A 6,483-nucleotide genomic window follows, 5' to 3' on the forward strand; every position below is an offset into this window, starting at 1 on the left:
TGTTTCTTTCATGTTGCTGCCAATCACAGGATTTCATTCTTTTTTTTTATGCCTGTGTTTGTTAATACTGAGTGTCAACTTGATTGGATTGACGGATGCAACTTAGTATTGCTTGGTGTATCTGTGGCAGTGTTGCCAAAGGTCATAAACATTTAAGTCAACAGGCTGGGGAAGGCAGACCCATACTTAATCTGGTGTGCACAGTCTAATTGGTTGCCACCCCATATAAAGGAGGCAGAAAAACGTGAAAAGGGAAGAGTGACTTGGCTTCCCCGCCTACACCTCTCTCCCATGCCTGATGCTTCCTGCTCTCTAACATTGGATTCCAAGTTCTTCCGTTTTGAGACCTGAGCTAGCTGCCCTTCCTCCTCGTGCTTGCAAACAGCATATTTTGGGATTTTGTGATTGTGTAAATTAATACTTAATAAACTTGTGTGTGTATATATGTATATACATATGTGTATGTGGTGAGTATCCCCGCCTGTCATGGAGAAGACCAGGGTTCGGGTCTCCGAGACCCCGGCTCCGCGCCCGGGACCTCCGCAAAAAACCCTCGGCTTGCCGCGTTGTCCAGAAATTGGGTCAGCTGCTTGGAAGGCAGCTATGCTCACCCCTATACCACCAATGCCGCACGGAGTGGTCAGCCCTGCCACGCCAGCCTGGGGATCCCACGAGTGCACCATAGGAATACATATATATATGTATTCCAGTTAGTACTTTCCCTGTGGGGAACCCTGACTTGTAAGATTTGGGTACCAGAAGAAGTACTAGAGGAATAGAATATAAAGCATCAAATTTTGTTATTGTCTTTAAGGTTTCTGGAGTTAGCTACTTAATATGATTAGACCCAAAAATGCTAAGGAGTCTACTTCTAATACTATGGAGACCATTGATAGTCCTTGGTGTGAACTGCTTAGAAAGTTATGCAAAACAGGCCGGGCGCGGTGGCTCAAGCCTGTAATCCCAGCACTTTGGGAGGCCGAGACGGGCGGATCACGAGGTCAGGAGATCGAGACCATCCTGGCTAACACGGTGAAACCCCGTCTCTACTAAAAAATACAAAAAAAAAAACTAGCCGGGCGAGGTGGCGGGCGCCTGTAGTCCCAGTTACTTGGGAGGCTGAGGCAGGAGAATGGCGTAAACCCGGGAGGCAGAGCTTGCAGTGAGCTGAGATCCGGCCACTGCACTCCAGCCCAGGCGACAGAGCGAGACTCCGTCTCAAAAAAAAAAAAAAAAAAAAAGAAAGTTATGCAAAACAAATGCATTTGACACTCCTGATTCAACGCTTGTGAGAGTCAAGGGGTTTAGTGATTCTATACATAATACCTTGGAACATATGTGGAGAACCAAGCAATGTAATGAACCTGGTTTTTGGCTCTTAAGTTCAGTGGACAAATTAGTGACAGAAAATGATGAACTCAGGAATTCTGTCTTCCAGCTTCAGAAGCAGATACCGTGCCTCAAATCTGCTAAGATTGCCCTGAATGAGAGTCTTATCTCCTGTTGGGAAACAGCTGAAATTGTGAAAAAATAGACACAAGCTCTTATCATGTGAGTGGCTGATCTGCAATGAAAGGTGCATGCACAGCATTGCCAGGTGTCTACTGTTAAAGTGAGGGCATTGATTGGAAAAGAATGGGACCCTGCAACTTGCAATGGGGATCTGTGGGAGAACCCTGATGAAGCTGGGGACACAGAGTTTGTAAACTCTGATGAACCTTTTTTGCAGAAGGAACAGCTTCCCCATCCCCAGTAGTGTCAACATCACCTCCCCTACCCATGCTGCCATCAGTCTTTCCACCTTTGTCTGAAGAGATAAACCCTGTGCTGCCTGAGGCAACAGTGATGGCCTCCTCTGAGGCAGTTGCCAGGCAAAATAATGTTGGTTCTCCTTAGGAGCCACCCCCAATGCCTCTGTTTACTTCTACACCTATAACTAGACTAAAGTCCTGGCAGACCCCTAGTGGTGAGGTTGAGAGTGTGACCCATGAGGAGGTGTGCTACATTTGTAAATAACTGCTTGAGTTCTCTATATAAACAGAAATCTGGAGAACAGGCATTGGAATGGATATTGAGGGTATGGGATAATGGTGGAAGGAACATAGAGTTGGATCAGGCTGAATTTATTGATTTGGGCCCACTAAGTAGGGACTCTGCATTTAATGTTGTAGCTCAGGGAGTTTAATAAGGTTCTAATTGTTTATTTGTTTGATTACCTGAAATATGGATTAAAAGATGGCCCACTGTTAACAAGCTGAAAATGCTTGATCTCCCTTGGTTTAATGTAGAGGAAGGGATCCAAAGGCTTAGGGAGATTGGGAGGTGGAATGAATTAGCCACTTTAGACCTACTCATCCCAGCTGGGAGGGTCCAGAAGATATGCCCTTGCAATTAATGCCTTGTGAAATAGATTTGCGAGGACAGCACCTGCATCTTTGTAGAGCTCTGTAATTACTCTTCTCTATATGTCAGTTCTAACAGTGGGAGCTGCAGTCACCCAACTACAAAATTTACATGCAGTGGTAATAATTGGATCCCAAGGTAGCAGGGGTCAAGTGGTGGCACTCAACCCGTCAAAGACAAGGTGGGCATAGCTACCATAATGCACAGCAGAGACAAAACAGCAATCAGAATAGTCTGACTCGTGTAGAGCTCTGGCACTGGCTAATTAATCACAGAGTTCCTAGAAATGAAATTGATAGGAAGCCTACTGAGTTCCTACTTAATTTATATAAGGAGAATTCTACATCAAAGGGACAAAAGGCTAATTTGAATTATAAAAACAAAGAATCATGGCCCCTCAATCAATTTCCAGACTTGAGCCAGTTTACAGACCCAGAACCCTTTGAATGAAGGGGAAGCCAGGTCCCCTTGAGGAAGGAAACCCACTACATTACCCACAATTTATGCAATGAATCTTTCCCCAATCCTTCCCCAAGAAGACCTCCAGCCTTTTACCAGGGTAACTTTGCATTGAGGAAAGAGAAATGATCAGATATTTCAGGGACTACTGGACTCTGGCTCTGAGCTGACATTGATTCCAGGGTACCCGAAATGTCACTGTGGCCCCCAGTTAAAGTAGGGGCTTAGGGAGATCAGGTAATTAATGGAGTTTTAGCTCAGTCTGACTTATAGTGGGTCCAGTGGGCCCCCAAACTCATCCTGTGGTCATTTCCCCAGTGCCAGAATGCATAATTTGCATAGACATACTTTTCTGCTGGCAAAACCCCCACATTGGCTCCCTGACCGGTAGAGCTATTATGGTGGGAAGGCCCAAATGGAGGCCATTAGAGCTGCCCCTACCTAGAAAAATAGTAAATAAAAAACACTATCACACCTCTTGATGGTGACATCAAGGACATGAAAGACACAGGGGTGGTGATTCCCACCACATCCCCATTCAGCTCTCCCATTTGGCCTGTGCAGAAGACAGATGGATCTTGAAGAATGACAGCGGATTATCGTAAGCTTAACCAAGTGGTGATTCCAATTGCAGCTGCTGTACCAGATATGGTTTCATTGCTTAAGCAAAGGAATACGTCTCCTGGTACCTGATATGCAGCCATTGAGTTGGCAAATGCCTTTTTCTCCATTCCTGTCCAGAAGGTCCACCAGAAGTGATTTGCCTTCAGCTGACAAGGCCAGCAATATACCTTTACTGTCCTACCTCAAGGGTATATCAACTCTCCAGCTTTGTGTCATCATTTTATTCAGAGAGACCTAGATCACTTTTTGCTTCTGCAAGATGTCACACTGGCCCATTACATTGATGACATTATGCTGACTGGATCCAGTGAGCAAGAAGCAGCAAACACATTGGACTTATTGGTGAGACATTTGCATGCCAGAGGATGGGAAATAAATCCAACTAAAATTCAGGGACCTTCTACCTCAGTAAAATTTCTAGGGGTCCAATGGCATAGGGCCTGTCAAGATATTCGTTCTAAGGTGAAGGATAAGTTGCTGCAGTTGGCCTCTCCTACAACCAAGAAAGAGGCATGACACCTAGTGGGCCTATTTGGACTTTGGAGATAACCTATTCCTCATTTGGGTGTGTTATTCTGGTCCATTTATCAAATGACCTGAAAGGCTGCCAGTTTTGAGTGGGGTCCAGAACAGGAGCAGGCCCTGCAACAGGTTCAGGCTGCTGCGCAAGCTGCTCTGCCACCTGGGTCATATGATCCGCAGATCCAATGGTGCTTGAGGTGTCAGTGGCAGATAAGGATGCTGTTTGGATCCTTTGGCAGGCCCCCATGGGTGAATCACAGCAGAGGCCTCTAGGATTTTGGATCAAGGCCCTGCCATCTTCTGCAGATAATTACTCTCCTTTTGAGAGACAGCTCTTGGCCTGTTACTGGGCTTTGGTGGAAACTGAACGTTTGACTATGGGTCATCAAGTCACCATGCGACCTGAATTGCCTATCAAGAACATTGCTTTCCGACACGTATAGTGGGTCATGCACAGCAGCATTCCATCATCAAACGGAAGTGGTATATATGTTATCAGGCTTGAGCAGGTCCTGAAGGCACAAGTAAATTACATGAGAAAGTGGCTCAAATGGCCATGGTCTGCAATTCTGCCACCCTGCCTTCTCTCCCCCAGCCTTCACCGATGGCTTCATTAGAAGTTCCCTATGATCAGTTGACAGAGGAAGACAAGACTAGGGCCTGGTTCACAGACGATTTTGCGCAATATGCAGGCACCACCCTAAAGTGGACAGCAGCAGCACTACAGCCCCCCCTTTCTAGGACACCCCTGAAGGACAACAGTGAAGGAAAATCTTCCCAGTGAGCAGAACTTTCAGAAGCGCACCAGTTGTGCACTTTGCATGGAAGGAGAAATGGCCAGATATGTGATTATGTACTGATTCATTGGCTGCAACCAGAGGTATGGCTGGATGGTCAGGAACTTGGAAGAAGCATGATTGGAAAATTGGTGACAAAGAAATTCAGGGAAGAGGTACGTGGATGAACCTCTCTGGGTGGTCAAAAACTGTGAAGACTTTTGTATTCCATGTGAGTGCTCACCAACAGGTGACCTCAGCAGAGGAGGATTTTAATAATCAAGTGGATAGGATGACCCGTTCTATGTACACCACTCAGCCTCCTTCCCCAGCCACCCCTGTGATCACCCAGTGGGCTCATGAACAAAGTGGCCATGGAGGCAGGGATAGAGGTTACGCATGCGTTCGGCAACATGGACTTCCACTCACCAAGGCTGACCTGGCTACAGTCACTGCTGAGTGCCCAGTTTGCCAGCAGCAGACACCAACACTGAGTCCTCAATGTGGCACCATTCCTCGGGGTAACCAGCCAGCTACCTGGTGGCAGTTGGTTATATTGGACCTCTCCCATCATGGAAAGGGCAAAGGTTTGTCCTCACTGGAATAGACACTTACTTGGGATATGGGTTTGCCTATCCTGCATACAATGCTTCTATAAAGACTACCATCCGTGGACTCATGGAATGCCTTATCCACCATCATGGTATTCCACATAGCATTGCCTCTGACCAACGCATTCACTTTACGACAAATGCAGTGTAGCAGTGGTCTTGTGCTCATGGAATTTACTGGTCTTTCCATATTCCCCATCATCCAGAAGCAGCTGGATTGATAGAACAGTGGAATGGCCTTGTGAAGTCACAATTACAGTGCCAACTAGGCGACAATACTGTAGGGCTGAGGCAAAGTTCTCAAGAAGGCCGTGTATGCTCTGAATCAGCATCCAATATATGGTACTGTTTCTCCCATAGCCAGGATTCACGGGTCCAGGAATCAAGGGATGGAAGTGGAAGTGGCACAACTCACCATCACCCATAGTGTTCCACAAGCAAAATTTTTATTCCTGTTCCCATGACATTATGTTCTGCTGGCCTGGAGGTCTTAGTTCCAGGGGGAGGAACACTGCCACCAGGAGACACAAGAACGATTCCATTAAACTGGAAGCTGAGATTGCCACCTAGACACTTTGAGCTCCTCCTACCTTTAAGTCAACAGGCTAAGAAGGGAGTTACAGTGTTGGCTGGGGTGATTGATCTGGACTATCAAGATGAAATCAGTCTACACTCTATGATGGAGGTAAGGAAGAGTATGCATGGAATACAGGACATCCATTAGGGCATCTCTTAGTATTACCCTGCCCTATGATTATCGTCAATGGGAAACTACAGCAGCCCTATCCAGGCAAGATTACAAATGGTCCAGACACCTCAAGAATGAAAGTTTGGGTCATTCCACTAGGAAAAAAAAAAAACTTTGACCTGCTGAAGTGCTTGCTGAAGGCAAAAAGAATACAGAATGAGTAGTAGAAGAGGGTAGTCATCAATACCAGCTGTCACCACGTGACCAGCTGCAGAAACGAGGACTGTAATTGTCATGTGTATTTCCTCCTTTTGTTAAAAACATGTTTGTGCATGTATACACTTGTACTAAGAAAATATCATTTTATTTCCTTTTCCTTTATCATGTGATATAAGATTTA

Source organism: Papio anubis, chromosome 1 (genome assembly GCF_008728515.1).
Source record: "Papio anubis isolate 15944 chromosome 1, Panubis1.0, whole genome shotgun sequence".
NCBI classification, from domain to species: Eukaryota; Metazoa; Chordata; class Mammalia; order Primates; family Cercopithecidae; genus Papio; species Papio anubis.